At 30.5% G+C, this 17380-nt stretch overlaps 1 protein-coding gene across 2 annotated transcripts in view; it reads left to right on the forward strand.

The window, feature by feature from the left end:
• LOC132749637 (neprilysin-4-like) overlaps positions 1-17380 on the forward strand; it is a gene marked incomplete at its 3' end in the record, with an annotated part of 88223 nt that overhangs the window by 5153 nt on the left and 65690 nt on the right. The window contains 1 exon segment of one of the 2 annotated variants that reach the window (XM_060739486.1): positions 10558-10978. 2 annotated transcript variants of the gene reach the window in all.

A 17380-nucleotide genomic window follows, 5' to 3' on the forward strand; every position in this document is an offset into this window, starting at 1 on the left:
TTTGAGTGAAAAGCGTTTAAACACTTTTCATTTTGGGTCATGTTTTTACTTTTTGAATAATTATTCTGGGAAAAAGAAGTGCGCGAATGATGTGAAATTTTGTACAAAGATTAGTCGTCTAAACCTACATCAAATAGTACATTTATCTGGAAAAAAATTCTTAGTCCCATCATGTCAAAAGACCTCAGTGGAGTCCCTTTAAAGTCAAATTAAACCGAAATACATTTTTCCTTCTCTGAAAAGACAAACATATGTTTTATAATAGTGTACTTATGGCTTTAAATTGCTTATTACCTGTTGAATTTAAAATGAATTATAATGAAGGTTGCAAAATATAAACAAAGTGTTGTTGTTTTTTACTTTTATATAAAAAGAATCAACCACTTAAAGGGTAAAACGTTAAGCGAAAACGCAAACGAAGCATTAGACTCTGACACATGGTTACATGTGATGAGTAACTGTTTGGAAACTGTGACTGGACACAAAAATATCAAAGCTTTTTTAAGGAGGCTTATTGGATCATTGAAACAAACATTAACAGGCATTAAAGTTCCTTTCAACAATTCAGTGGAAAAAAATGTATGAATTTCGAGTTCACATCATTTAAAATAAATAGATACTACTTCTTCGTTATTTCGTTATTTAAAAAAAAAATCTGATATAACTTTTAAAAATAAAGAGAGAAGTATCAAGTAATTTACTTAACATAAAGGTCTATCTTTGTAATTTTTACACGTTCGTTTGTCACGTACCGCATATATAATATGATTTCAACGCATATATCATATAAAATCAACCAGGAAATGACATGAAATAACTTAATTTTTCTATATGTCATCATGTACCATTTGTGAAAACACATAGCTGTCTCCAGAGACACTTAAGACCAAATAGCAAACCACATTAGTTTTATATATCAGCATGACTAGATTTGTTAATATGTATCATGTCAGAGAAATGAGCTGAAAATAATACTCAGTGAAATCTGCCATTTAGATATAGCATTCGTATTTCAAGTTAATGACATCGCGGCACTTTGCGAATATAGACTTATATTATGTTATTTTATGGACTGATAGTAAAAGCTAAGGACTTGACAAATAGATATTCTCTGAAGGATATACAATATTTTATATTTGAACTTAAAACACGTGTTTGTACTAGCATGAAATAATTGTTACGTTATACAATCCGTAAATACGTCATATCTACCCTTTGGCATACATGAGCCGTGTCACGAATAAAACAACATATTACAAGTAGAGAAACCGATAGCGAACAGCACGGATCCTGATCGGATGCGCAGGCTGGTCTGGATCCATGCTGGTCGCAAACGCACTATGTTGGTTTTGTCGTGACGCGGCTCATATAGTGTTTTATGAAAAGATGTGATTATTGAAATAGATACATTTTATTTGATACATTTCTTCAATTTTAATGGCAACGCAATACAGCCATTTTAACAAACATTTTATAATATTCTTAAATAAACTAAGAAATAGTCAAAAATAAAAGTTAGTGTCAGGACGGTTATGTTCTTACCCGCCTTTCTCACTGCTGTCCCTTACAGTGTTCGAACTTTACAAATATGTATGAAATTTATGAAGACAACTTTGACTAAAATGAAAAAGAACGAGACACTTAAATGTTAGTGTTTATTTGACTGTAGTAAAAAGAAAAAAAATGTACAATAATAATTATACAGTCATTTAGTTGTAGCATTTAGGAAAAAAGTGGCATATGGTTTTAAAATAACCTATAGCTGACATTCTGAATATATGATAAACGCTTATCCTTATAAGCTTATATCCTTCTTTAATGATATATTATGCTCAACTTTCATATTTAATTAAGAAGATATTGATAATTGTTACACTTCACAATATGAATATATAATGTCATTTTAAAACTGGATTTTTTTTAAGAAATACCAACTTTACTTGACCCGTAATAGGGAATTTCAGCTTCACATACATTGTTTATTCATTCTTTATTCAAATAAGACCTATTCAGATTTCTTTAAATTTCTGTCATAAAAATAGTTTACTCAAGTATGAATAAAGTATATCTTTAACCCTTTTTAGTCAAACTATTCAAGACATTTCGCAAATTGAACATTCGTATGAGCAACTCGAATTCTAAAATATTGAGAAATTTGAGAACTATTCAAAACTATTCGACCTTTGATATAATATAAAGTCAGTATGTTATGTTAAAAACCGAAATTTATGTGTACATAACGCTAGAGAAAATTCGCTGCAAGTCAGAAAAGAGAACGAATATCCGCAGGAACTGTATCTACAATTCAATGAATTCAACGGTAAATCAAATCACTTTAGAGAATCTATAGTAATTAGATTACTTTACCGCAGCCGTAGTAATTTGGTCAGATTTAGGTCTACAAAACATATCTCATATTGCAAATCCATTTAAACCGATACGACACTTGGGATATATTGAATGACGTCAATGATATTGTATGGTGTCTAGAATGTTCCCCAGTGACTGTCACATCTAGAAATCTTCCGTGTCTTCCTTATGTATATATAACTGATTGTAGATAGATACATATCAAGCGTCTTCTTTAGACAACAAGCAACACTCACATTATTTATAAAGTAATTCAATCACATACAAGGACATATCGAATTGCCTTAAATGATTGCAGTCACGTTTACTCACAGTAGCTTCCATAGAATAGAACGAATTTGTAACCTTGATATATTTTGAGACCGAAACGCGTTCTCGAAATTATGGATGGTATGTGATTTTAGAAGAAATGTATTTTATAGTAATGATTAATCTTATTGTTTGTTGTGCTTTTAATTCACAACGCAGGCGTGTTGAAATTTCATTTTGTTAATATTTTTCGACCCCCACAATTATATTTTAAATAGATAAGATCTTAATTATATTTAATTTTGAAAATACATATCATCATACATACGCAATCTATCTAAATGGCCCATTATTCCTGAGAAATGCTAATGATTTTATTTTTCAAAAACTTAGCTTGTTACAGTTTCTATGTCATTTTTCAAATACATAACCTTTTGCCTTTTTTTGCTATTTCAGCAATTGGTATAATTATAGTGAATTAGTATTTTGTATGTAAGTCATATTACTGCTTTGTTTATACTATATGTTGCTACCTTTACGACACATTCCTGCATGTTCAGCGCTACTCTCTTCAGTATTGAAACATGAATTATTGAAACATTATTAAACACATGTTTGACATTTCTAAAGAATTAAGAATAAGGATTATTGAGGCATAATGTGCCTTGAAAGTTGTAACCATTGGTCTACCTTCTACGGCTTGTCACAGTTAAATTAATTAACAACAACCCCGAATTGAATTGTTAGCAGGTTATGTGGCCTGCTTTTTAAATTTGTCTTTTGACGTCTTATCTGTGATATGCATGCTTCATAACCGCTGATCCCCTTTCAAAATTCCATTTTATTTAGTTCCGCCCATTGTTTTCTCGTTTAGGGCACACGCATTTTTTTTTACTTGGGAACCATATGCCGCTTTTCATGGAATGGCACTTTGAAGGTTCCATGATAACCGCCATATGAACATATCTGCGGATGTTTCTAAATTCAAAATTGTACCAGTTCATGTTAAATGTTGAATTCTGCTTAAGCCGGTGCTAGGGACGTGGACGGTAGTTTGCACTTAACTGTACCGTCCATGAACAGGCTCAATCAAACCGAGCCTGCAACATTTTCAATTGTGCAGTGTTGGGCTTTCTTTAGGGATTCTTATTTTCTCTATTTAAGCTTGACGTTGTCCTAACATAAGTAAAGCTTTTTGTAACAAATTAAATACGTTCCATTTCTTATATTTAAAACAAATTATCGGATATTTTGCAAAAACATTAATAAATGCATGAAATTTAGATTGATTTCAAATGAATAAATGAAAATGCATTGAAATATGCATATCTGTTATGAGTTTATTGTTTACACGGATAATTAAATAAGAAACGAGACATGTAAATTGTTTAATTTCAAAAACGAAATGTAATTTGAAGAAACATATCAACTGTTTCTTAATGCACTACATCCCTACTTTTTACGTTGTGTTACTTTGATGTAATTAGCCATTCTATTATGGGACCAACTGTCACATGTGCGGAAATGCAATTAGGTATTTTCCAGAACAGAGAAAAACTCAATTCATTCCACTATCATTAAAAGTACAAAAACCGTAAATATTTTTAGTGCTTATATGGAGTTGTTATTTGTTTTTATTTATTTTTTTTTTAATCCCTGCTGGTATCATGGTATAGAATACGTTATAATCAAATCATTATACCATTGATGCGATTTGATTGGGCCAAGTCATAAACAATGAAGCATAAAATATATTATATAAATTTCTTGCATTGAATAAAATGTGCTCTGAAAGCCTGCCAAAAGCATTATGGAAAGTCATTTTACACACACAAATAAACAGGTCTTTTACAATGTAATTAAACTTGAAAGTTACATAGTTGTGAACTTAAATATCATAACTGGAAAGTTAAATGCCCATTATGCCAAGAAATAAATATTTTTTTCTCCTTTTTTAGAAATGGCAAAATGAGTTTTATAACGTTTATATAACTGTTTTAGAGCATGTTAAATGATAATTCCTTTAAGAAATAAGTACTGAATGGAAAATTGTTTGTCATAAAATGTAGCAAATTGTAAACAAAGTAGTATTTTGACTTTCAAACAAAATAATATAGATTATCACTATGACTAGACTAATTGCCTAAACGCAACAGCACCAATAGAAAGTTAAGGTTATTGGCCAGTGAGTAACTGTTTCAGAAACTATAATAGGACACTAAATATTACAGACTTTGAATTTGAGAAATATAAATAAATGCATTTTTGGGTCATAATGGGCCTTTAAATACATAAAAATGAAAGAACATATTTTTAATAAGAGATACCCGGCAAAGGTGACATGGTTTAAATAAAAAGTAGTTTTACCTCTTCTGAGCTTGTTATTTACCAGGATTACGAAGCTTAGATGTAAATACATGCCACAAGCCGAACAAGTTTATCTCATTTTGTTAATGCCGGAGACCTAATTAAAAAGATATTAAAAAGATTCACACCAAATACTCCAATATGTTGAGTATATTGTTTTTCAGTATAATTATATAAGTATGAGAATAAGTGATTTTCTAATGTGTTCAGTAAGGCTCGTTTTAGGGATACCTTTGAGACCTTCCAGTACTTATCGCCTTTACCTTTTGAGGGTGAGGGGTCAGAATAACAGCCACCGCTTATCCCATCCCTGCGTGGTCGTAAGAGGCGACTAATGGGTTAGAATTACTAGCGTTTATGCATCTTTTAGCTTTATGAGGTGAATTGATTTTGACTCCTAATACACTAAAATATCCACTTTTCGTATTTTCGTGTTTTCGCCTAGCGTCCAGCGGAGCAAAAGTACACCAAAGTGGTCACTTTGTCGTTTTTCGTGTTTCCATCTGGCGCCCCTTAGGGCAAAAATATGACAGGGTACAAATCAGCCACCATATAGTTCACATTTGCCCTTGCAAGTGACGTTTTCTAAATTACTGCGGTCACCATTACTTCTTGAACAACTCTTTAACTCAGAAGTTTATCTAGAACCATCTATATATCTGAAAATCATTGTTAATTGCTCCTTCATGATTTATAGACCGGATGTTCAATAAGAGTTATTGGGATTATGCATTTGTAGTTTTCTCCTGTACGATATACACTCGTTAAATAAAGAAAGCTTTTATAAAACTAGACTTTTTATTGACGCTTGTAACTGCCCGTTTCGGGTCAAGTTCTTAAGGTAAATCAAATGCTGCTTCTGAAGCGGGCGACTTTATTACAAGTAACTCACTTATTTATACAAAAGAATGAACATGCAAATAATAAAATAATTTATAACTTTAAAAAACACTTACAACTTAAAGTTATTTCATATACTAACAATATTTACTTAAACTTACAATAACTCTGAACTCCCAGTTTAAGTGTCCTACGGACAATAACTGTAATGCCATATGTAAAAGCAATGACAGTCATCGGCCGGAAAGATAAGTAAATAACCCACCGTACGTAAGACAGCCATTCAAAAAAGTTCATGTTTTCAAAACTCCTACTCGCTTCTTGAATGTACGTAAATACACATCTATCAACAAATATTTATTGTCTTTAACAATCCTCGAATATGTTTTCTTTCTTATGAATAGATGTGAAATTATCAAATCCAAATAAAATACCTCCGAATCAAACACATTTTCTTCTTTCCTCGCGTAAAATACACAACTTTAAAAATGGCGGTCGCTTTCATGGCTTAGGATAGCCTACATTGTACTTCCACTGTGACTTTGTCTTATCTTTGTGTTTTCACCAAGCGCCTCGCGTTTTGTCTTATCAAAGTGTTTTCGTCTTACACCCGTGGCGTTAGCTGAGGGTAACAGTAATTTTACGAGGGATGATATTTTAGCTGTTATTCACATACAAATGTGTTATTTAATTTATTACTTCGAATAAATACTTCATTTGGAATCTGTTTCTATACGTTTTTATTTTTTCAGATTTTTTCTGTGAAAAAGTACTGTTACCTTTGTTACAGTACATATTTTAGTCACATGAATTCCACTTGAATTAACAGATTGAATAACTCGCATAGGCCTATGGGAAATTAACATTACAAACATACTGAAGGGTTATAAAATCAGGTGTTGTCATGACGAGTAATTCCTGTTCCTTACAGTTGACCTCATAACATTGTACATTACATTTGACAAATAATAAGGACTACCAGAGAAAACTATTTTGTAAATGTATAAGGGGGACTTTTTTTATTTTAGGAAGCACAGTTTCATCCACCGATAAAACATTAAATCATTCAATGATATACAATATATTGTCATGAAAATACGCTCCATTTAACCACAAATCTATTTCAATATCAAAAGAAAGAACTTTATTCAATTAGTTCATCACAAATGTCGCACGAGCGATGTATCAATTCCTCATGGCACTCGGCGACCTGTAGATAGATACGTCAGCGTAATGAAAATCGGTAAATGTTTTCTAGGTTATTTATTACACATATATCACTTGTTCCTAGACAGTCCGGACTATTACAATGTTTCCCAACAGACATGTGAGGGCACGGTTTTAACATTGGTTTTATGGTCAGGTTAATGTAGTATGCCAAATGGAAATCAAGAGAGTTCAGTTAACGCACCATTTACTTGCAGGTTTTGAAAGTTACTGCTCCTTTTCTAATCTTATATGTGTTTTGTATAGATCACACTTTACTTCCCATATATATTTCATACATTCTTTAATTTAAATTAGACATATTAAGGAAGACTTTTATGTATTTCAATAAATGTCTGTGATTAAGTATTTAACTGAATGATAAAAGCAAGAAATAAATTGAAAGTCGTATTTGTGTGCTATCTTAAGCACGCTTTGAGTGAAAAGCGTTGCAACGCTTTTCAGATTTTGATCATTGTTCACTATTAGAATTTTCATTCCGGACATACGGAGTAAGGAGATGATCAAATGGAACATTTATACCGAAAAATTATTTCTAGTTCCGATATGTAAAAATATTTTAAAAGTTATGAAAGTTTATTGAATACATCACATATGTACTAAATATTTTGTTTACTTAGCATCTTTATGTTATAAGCAGTTTGATGAAAATGTAAACTTATTCATCCTCTTATTTTTCAAACTTTTACATTATTATTCAGCGATTTTTTTTATTACTGTACGTTTTATACTAAGGTCATGACCTTTTCTGAATAATTGTCAATTCTTTTGTATCGGATGCACATCCTTTCACATGATAATAGCCTCGGCACTAGTGTAATTTGCATTGAAAACAATTTTATGATCTGTTCTTGTTAAAACACCCAAAATGTGTAAGCAATATATATTCTTATGGCATTTAATCTTACGATAAATGCGACTGATTTATATGACTAATTTATTAATAGTGTGTGGTTCAACATTCAAATATGAGAAATGAAAAAAAAAATACAGACCAGAATGTACCGGCATTTCACCATTTTCGTGTTTGAAAATTGAATTCTGCTTAACACGGTGCTGGGGGTGGGGCGTAGACGGTAACTTGCACTTTTCATTTCCGTTCGTGAACAGGCTAAATCAAACCGAGCCTGCAACATTTTAAATTTTGCCGTGTTGGGCTTTCTTTCCTATATTATAATGCAATAAATTACCTTGCCGTTACAGTGTTAATGTATTTAATATTCTGACAATTGCATATTTTTATTTTTTTTAAAATTCGCGTGTTGTCTATTAATATTAATGGAAAAATAAGTCTCATGATCAACTTACATTAACTTTTCATTTGATAGAGCGCGTTTGTATTTCATATTCAAACGAACATGTTACTATTGAAAGGGTTACTAAGGTCGCTGAGGTTACAGAACAACTTAACTTTGTGCTTACACGGCAACGTGCTAATCACTTTAATAATAAATGTTATCGGTAATTAGTCTTTTAATCATATCTCTGAAACCATAGATTGTTTCTATAATGTCCTTTTAGATTGTAAGTAGCCTAGATACAGTCTAATTCATGTTTATCAATGCCGTTACCATAATATTGCGAGATTAGATACTATAAAACTAAAGCAATGATCGTGTCGTGTCTAAGTTCATATCAATATAAAGAGCTATCTGATTTAAATACCTTTGGCAAATAATTTGACATCAAAGCTTCAAAACATCTATAAAGTCAAGTTTCGATTTAAATGGCTGTTGTTATGAAAATCTCTGCCTTCGGTAAAGATTGTTTATTTTTCTACGACAACTACCTCTATGAACAATATTACTAACTTTTTCATCAGAAGTAAAGCGTCGAGTTATCTTTCTAAAGCCAGAGTGATACCCCTCGCCCTTCCTTTTTATCGTGTACGAATGTTTCTAGTATATATCTCATTAGATGACATGAAATGTAAGCAATAGATATATAAATAAATAAATAAAATATGCCCAACGGTGATTTTATTACTAAATGAAATCACTGTTTGGAGTTCGGATGCGAAGAATTATATCACGAGGGCGTAACTAATGGTGGGAGTTACATTTATGAAATAACTTGAACGTAAAAATTATTAAGATTTCAAAACGGCAGCTGTTTGCAAACCATATTTTCTTCTAAAATTATAAAGATTTGTGACATTGTTAACGATTTCATTATGCGGTGTCATGTGTCCCAAATATTAAGAAAAACCGAAAATTGTGAAATAGGTTTTAAATAAATTTACAGCAACTTTACTGTGATGAATGTTATTTCTAACGAACTTGTTACAAGTCATTTAACATTAAAATTAGATTGTTTGAAAATAGCATATAATAGGATGATACTTACTGCATTTTATTACATACCCATCGTATTTAATTTGAGGTCCAATATCGTACTAAAAGTTATCAAATAAATGGCTAAAAGAACAGAATGCTTTAAACGAAACATATGTTACATATAGCGCATTAACTCACTTTAGGGCACATTTCTCGCATATTTACTCTAAAGTGTGTTTGACCACAAAGTTCGTTGTGAAGTTTACTACACCTTTGCGTAGGACCCCGCTGTGTGTTGGGTTTTGGTGTTGTAACACTGCACAAAAATAGCATAAACCCTCCTACCGATAAATTCAAAATATTGAAGAAAAAAAACCAACAAACAAACATCAATTAACACTCAAAGTGTAAAAAATAACGTCCTGATAGTGACAATAGAACAACAATCTGTGTGCTATCGTGGCTGATTTGTGCCATGTCATATTTTCGCTATTTCCGCTGTACTCAGGCGCTCAAGCGCAAAATAATACGATCAAAACGTTGACAAAATTTAACCATGAACTTATTTGAATTTTTTCTTTCTGTGCAGAATTTCAATGCAATCATGCATCATTTGGTTAATCGACTAAATTTAGTATAGTTTAAAGTTTATTAGTACGTATTTACAAAATTAAATTGGTCAGCTCGGCTGCGGATCAATTTAATCTTGTAAATACGTTTAATTGAACTTTTAACAGCTTAGTGTTTTAAATTGTTTTTATAAACAGCCTATTTACTAGACTGAGTAACAATTGACGATTTGCAAAAGTAAATGTTTTACGATTCATTTGAAATACTGCAGTAATCCTAAAGGACAAAAAATAATTTCAAACACTCAATGAACTTTAATGTTTGAAATTATTTTTTGTCCAATAGAATTGCAGAATTTCAAATGAATCATAGAACATCTACTTTGGTAAATCATCTTAATTTAATCAGTCTAGTAACTCCACAGTTTTATATAAAAAAAAATTAAACACTAAATTAGTTTGTGTTTATTAGTAACCATTTACTACATTAAATTGTCTAAAAGGCTGCGCCGTTCTTGACCAAATTAATTTTGTAATGCTTAATTTACACTAACGTACACATATTTCAGTATTTGTGCATTTTGATACCTGTTTTGTAAATGTATTCTTTATAACTTTAGCAAAAGCGTGTATTACTACTGATAATATAATGAAACACTCGTTCGCGTTATTCGATCTAGAAATGAAACGTTCGCGAGTAACAGAGAGGGTGTAGTATTTAAATACAATAAGTTCCAATATAGCCAGGATTTCTTCTCAATTGTTAATGAATATTTCAAAATGAATAGAACGAGCATACTATCTCATTTGAGCTTTGAAGTTTAATGAACTGCATGTTTTCACGTACATTAAATATTTATCGAAAAGTATTATACTTTACATGACGGAGTTGGGTTTTGTTGTGTTTATTGTGGAATATATAATTTTCAGTTATTAAGTAGATCTTGATGTGTCTTGAATGTTCTTATACTGTCAGAAAATTATACTAAAGATAACTTATAAACGTTCAATTTATTGTGGAATAGTTACTGTTATTCTGGACATAGGAGTTTTAAAAAAACCGGAGAGAAATTTCAAATTGTAAGTATTTACAAAGTATTGTATTCATTCTTTTTCAACATAATATATACAAGAAACACAGTATTTCATTATAGTTATCTAAAAAGAAAACTGAACTGAATTAAGCATTTAATAAAAACGTGTCTTAAGTTGCAGTTTTTCCAACTTTGAAATAATTTATCTAGAGGAGTTTTACCAAATCAATAAAAATCAATCAAAAAATTAATCAATCAATTTATCAATCAATAAAATTGTGATTTTTTTAATCAAATTTTTCAAAAGAATAATTTTCTTTTGTGTGTGTTATTTTATTATTTAAAATAAATTACTTCAAGATTACTCTAACTTTTATTTCACTTTTATTATTAAGATGTCGTTAACACAGTTACTTAAAGAGATAACTATAGATGATAATTAACAGGAGATAGATAATTATAGATGATAATTTACAGGAGATAGATAATTATAGATGATAATTTACAGGAGATAGATAATTATAGATGATAATTAACAGGAGATAGATAATTATAGATGATAATTTACAGGAGATAGATAATTATAGATGATAATTTACAGGAGATAGATAATTATAGATGATAATTTACAGGAGATAGATAATTATAGATGATAATTTACAGGAGATATACTAGATTACAATTAAAATTCTTAAACAGTTCAAGTGAAGCACTTAAAAATGGAAAAATCTGCACAAGATTATGAAGAAATATGCTCAGATAATTTTAATCTTATATCGATTTTTTTTTGCGATTCTCAGCCCAATTGAGAGAAAAGCGTTGCAACGCTTTTCATTTTGGGTCATTTTGTATAATAAAAATGGTGATTCTGGAAGAAAAAGGATAAGGGAAGTATGTGCAATTTTGCAATTTAGCTCTTTATCAAATGGTACACAGATATTGGAAATAGGTTTACAGTCCCGTCATGTGAAAACACTCAGTGGAGTCCCTTTATGTCGTTTTTAAGTAATTTCTTATTACTTTTCTCTTTTCGTGTAAGAATTCAAACAAATAGATTTAATATATAAAGATTTTGAATGTAAACCATAATTTTTGAAAACAAATATTTGTCTTTTTAGTGCAAGCTCCGTAGTACAGCAATTTCCTCATTACAACATCTGTTGTTTTTTGTTTTTGTTTTTTTTTTGTTGTTTTTTTTCAAATTTTCCTAGAGTAAAACTTCAAAATATATTTTTTTTTCTCTAAAGCAACACCTGTCAACAACCTGTCAAAATATTGGTCTACAAATGATGTTGCTCTTCAGAGGATGAACTGTATTTAAAATGATGTAAATAAATCTCCTTCGATACATGAGAAAAGTCGAAATTTCAGAAAGTTCAGTGTAAATATCAGTATTGAAAATGTTGTAGCAAATGTTTACACTTTTCTTTCGATATCGTACCTCTGTAAAATTTCAGTCTCAAGTCTGTGATGTATCATGTAATTCTTTGTTCTGCATTTCTTATCTTCAGCAATATGAACAGAACAGAAAACATATTTTATTTTATTTGACTTAAGCTCATCGTAATTAAACAATGAAAGGAAAAACATATGTATACTTGATATGAACAAAAAACTCACGTACGAAATCAATTCCAAATCTATTTGATTAAAACCACTTGTTACGAAACGGGTAAAGCTAAAGTACTGGCAATTTCCTTAACGCTTCAAATGCAAAAGTCAATCACCCTTTAGGATATTAAGAAAGTACAATACAGGCAGCTGTAAAAATGAAAAAAATGACCTAATTTTCTAAACAATTTGTCTCGTCTCTCGTAAATTAATTGGAATTTGTTTATGGAAGGGAGACGAAAATTCGATTTCGTAATTGTTCCTATTAAAACGTCTCAATAGACCATTAATTGATTGTAACTTTAAATGAATAGTCTCAGTTTTCGTTTTGCCTGCAAACCATGTAACGTATTAAATTATCGGACTGGTTTTGCTAATAAAGCCGAAAATGATGAAATGGTAATGTTTAATTTTTACCAAGTAAGAACGTATAAAAAGGAAAAATTGAAACTTACACATTTAATAAGTGAATTATTTTCAATCTAAACGCAATGAAGAAAAAATGAAGTGATAATAATAAAAAGAAAGCAACATAAAAACCATTTTCATGTTGCGCTCCAACCGGTGTTGAGGTGTGGGGTGCTTAAAGCTTGCAATTGCCACTGTGGTCCATAAAAAAGGGGCTAAACCAAACAGGGCCTGTACAATTTTTTCAGGTATATGTTTAAACAAACACCTTGTATCAGTTGTAATGAAATAGATATATGCGACAAGTGGTATACATTTCTGTGAGACAAAAATAGCTCATAAATTTTAAACAGGATTTCTTATGCATTATCCGGGTGTTACTTTGACATTTCCAGCATAGAAATTTTCTTTTAAATATTTCTATTATCTTTTTTCATTGAAATTACTTTTTGTGTGAAGGGTATTATACACCAAATTAGAAAGAAGAAGTTAAGATGGTAAAATAGAATTATTGTACATTTCTGTAACTTCACAATAAGCTACATAAATCGATATGTCTTGCCTCGCCCGGCGCCTCGACAAATAGGTAACCCGTGCCGCTGTAAAAACGAAAGTAGGGTGTTCTTTATCAATTTTACATTTATTTTCAATCAATTACAGCATTTAGTCTAAAGATGATATTATAATGAACATATGTCATATGTATGATGCATATATAATCAAGCCACTGGTTCATTGAAACCCGAAAAATGTCTTGGCGGCGAGCGGGCGAGGCAAGACATGTCGATTTTATGAAGCTTATTGTGAAGTAACAGTAATTGAAAATGGACCTATGACAAAACAACACATAAATTAAACATTCTAGTGTTCCGTGGTATACTACTTCACAACATGACATACGTCCTTTCCTCGTTACTATGACATTTCTTTGGATTGTTATCTATCGCTGGTTTGTTTTGAGCAGAGAATGCCCTGTTCATGTGCAAAGAGGGTACTAATTGGGTAGATTTCGCAAAGAAGGTACCGATTTGGTAGATTTCGCAAAGAGGGTACTGATTGGGTAGATTTCGCAAAGAGGGTACTGATTGGGTAGATTTCGCAAAGAGGGTACCGATTTGGTAAATTTCGCAAAGAGGGTACTGATTGGGTAGATTTCGCAAAGAGGGTATCGGTTGGGTAGATTTAGCAAAGAGGGTATCGGTTGGGTAGATTTCGCAAAAAGGGTAACCGATTTGGATATGCACCGTGGACGAGAACGTCTGTACTAATTATTCGTTCATTCGAAATGAAATTAGCACTTTTCTGTCTAAACGCAACACAAACAGAATTAAAAATAATTTAAGCGAGTGTCATCAATTTATTTTGCTTTTGTGTGAAAGAAAAAACATCGGCACAACAAAAGAACGCTTGTGCGAGATATTGTCAATAATTTATAACGGACGAGTTTGATTGTAATTTATTGGCGAAAAAAACACGAAGCACAGCAATGCAAAGTGGAAAGCATTAAGCAAATGGCATGCCAATGTAAAGTGGGACAATATGATGCAAATGGTATACCGGGTTATAGTGGAAAACATGAAACCTTTTGCATTCAAATGTATAGTGGAACATAAGAAGCAAATGGTATAATGGAAGTAATGAAGCCTTTTGAATACCATGTATAGTGGAAATATGAAGCAAATGGTATACCGAGATATAATGGGTAACATAAAGCATTTAGCATACAAGTGTACAGTGTAAAGTGGGAAATATGAAGCAAATGTACCGAGGTATAAAGGGAAATATGAAGCCTTTTGCATACCAATGTATAGTGGGAAATATGAAGCAAATAGTATACCGGGGAGTAGTGTTAAAACATAAAGCAAATGACATATCAAAGCATAGATCAATGACAGAACACAGTTCACGAAATATTAAGAAATAAATATTAAATCAATTATACATAATGTACTACTTAAATCAGAAATTATTGTTTGTATCATTATCTTTATACCTCAGGTTGTTTTGTTGTTGTTCTGTTTTTTTTATATAAAAATACCCTTCAATTATTTTTTTGTAAATGTTAAGATTAAATGTTTTATTTATTTATCTAATCCAGTTGGTAAAAGCAATATCGGGGGAATCAAAGTAATTCGAATCATCATGAGCATAATTATATCACTAATTATAATGGGGAACTTCAGCGTTTTAAAATACTGCTGACGTAGGAAAAATTGAATGAAACATATTCTAGTGGCACAAGAGTTTCTCTTAAATTGTTAATGAATATTCTATAATGTAAAACGTAGCCAAGTCTCTCTGGTGTGCTTTTGAAGTTTAATGAAGTGCAAAATTTCCCTCGCTGCATTAAATATTTATCAAAATTTGTCATTTTTTACTTGACGAGATTTGTTTATTTTCTCAGAACCGTTCACAAATTACTTTCAGAATAATAGGAAAGGTTTATATATAAATTTGTGACCAGATTGATTTCATACTTAAAAATCTTGTTGAAATTTCATCGATTACAATAACACTAATAAGACAATACATTTTAATAATAAGAAGCATAACGGTCATAATTTAGGACATTGGGAATTTAATGCTTGCTACAATTTAAATGTAAGTTTTAACTTTCTATATTTCATTTTCAATTTTAAAAACTCTTTTTTCGATAAACTCATAAACTTTTCAAATATAAGAAATAACTTGCCATAGTTAATACCAGTTAACGTAGTTTAATATATTACAATTAAAAAATAGTTTTCGTTACTTAAAAGGAATTAAGCTTCATTGAATGCATAATTGTTTTTATAAAATTTTAGAAACAGTAAAAATGAGTTGAATCAATGTTTTCAATTCATTTACAACAACACTCAGTTTGTATAATTTACCAAAACATGAGCAAATCCAATATGCAAGCATACAAAAGAAATAGGCCATTGTGATGCTTATATTGATGCTTATCGACATAAACACAATGATAATAATAATGATAATAATAATAACTAAACATAGAGGACAACAATATAGATGTTTGTAAGCTGATAAATTGTATATTAGATACCAGCTTTTAGTTTGAGTTTTAAGTTATTTGTGAATCCATGGTATTATGGTCGTTTATCAGCAGCAAGCCTCCAGATGAATCAAAGTATGTCAATAAAATCAAACTTGAGAAATATGTACATACATCAAGATTCAAGTAATAATTTACATGTTTTGTGCGATTAATGACTAAATTTTCAGTATTTATAACAATATTTCTACTTCGTTACTAACGCTATAAGGGTTATTTTTGCACATTGTAACCTCTTTTTGGTAATTAACATGGGTTGTAAGTGCCATTGCTTCCTTTTGGTAACTTCACAATATTATACTTTTAAATACATTTTCAATTTTTTTAAATAATATCATGAATCTGGAGAAATGCTGCTTTAAGCATAGAAAATGTCTTTGCTATTTAATATATAATTATAAATATTGTAAATAGAATAAATAAGCATAGTGAGTAGGTTATAACAATTGAGTAATGATCTCGTTCATGCACAAACGTTATTTAGAAAATATACAAACTTATTTCTTTCAGGTATTTTGAAGGGTTATTTATTCAAAGACTCGAACAAAAAAAATGAAGCAGACATATAGTTTTATACACTATAAACAGTTATCTATACTAATGAACATAAAATAAAAATACAGCATAAAGTATCACTCATTTCTTTCTATACCGAGATTATTAATATATGAAATTTATTAAAGGGACTCCACTGACGGTTTTTTTTTACATGTCGGGACTAGAAATAGTTTTTCGAGAATGATGTTCCATTTGATAATAACTTGTCTGCAAAATTTTAGATTGTTCGCTCATTTTCTTTTTCTAGAATAATTATTCTAATTGTGAAAAAATGACTCAAATTGAAAAGCGTTCTCTCAAATCGGACTATAAGAATTGCGTAAAGTTACGATGTTCAATTTATTTCTGAGTAAATTCTTTAATAATCTTACGGATTTATATCTGTTTTAAGTATGTAAGAAATTTAAATTTTATGTTTTTAGGTTTGTGGCCCTCAGTTGAGTTCCTTTAAACTGCAGTATAATGTAGTGATACTCAGTACTAGCGTTCGATTGCTGTACTTGTATTTTCAAGTAGTTAACAAAGTCATCTCCGAAGCAATTTGATTTTATTTGATCTTGCATAGTTGTTTATGGTAAATTTCGAAAATAGCAAACTATTTTCTATCTACTTTGCTAACTTGAGAATGATACGTTATGTGTAAGGTGTCAAGTTACGTTATTGATTTGCTTGTACTAGTTATTTTCATGTTTTACCTGTTCACTGACTTTCTTTACCTTGATGGGCATAATATCACTGTAACTTTATTAACCGAAATACTAACCAAAAAGAAATACTGATTTATCACATGCCCGTGCCGTTTTCGACTCCGTAAAA

The sequence above is a fragment of the Ruditapes philippinarum genome, unplaced genomic scaffold, assembly GCF_026571515.1.
Source record: "Ruditapes philippinarum isolate M1 unplaced genomic scaffold, ASM2657151v2 ctg1793_1_1_1_1, whole genome shotgun sequence".
NCBI classification, from domain to species: domain Eukaryota; kingdom Metazoa; phylum Mollusca; class Bivalvia; order Venerida; family Veneridae; genus Ruditapes; species Ruditapes philippinarum.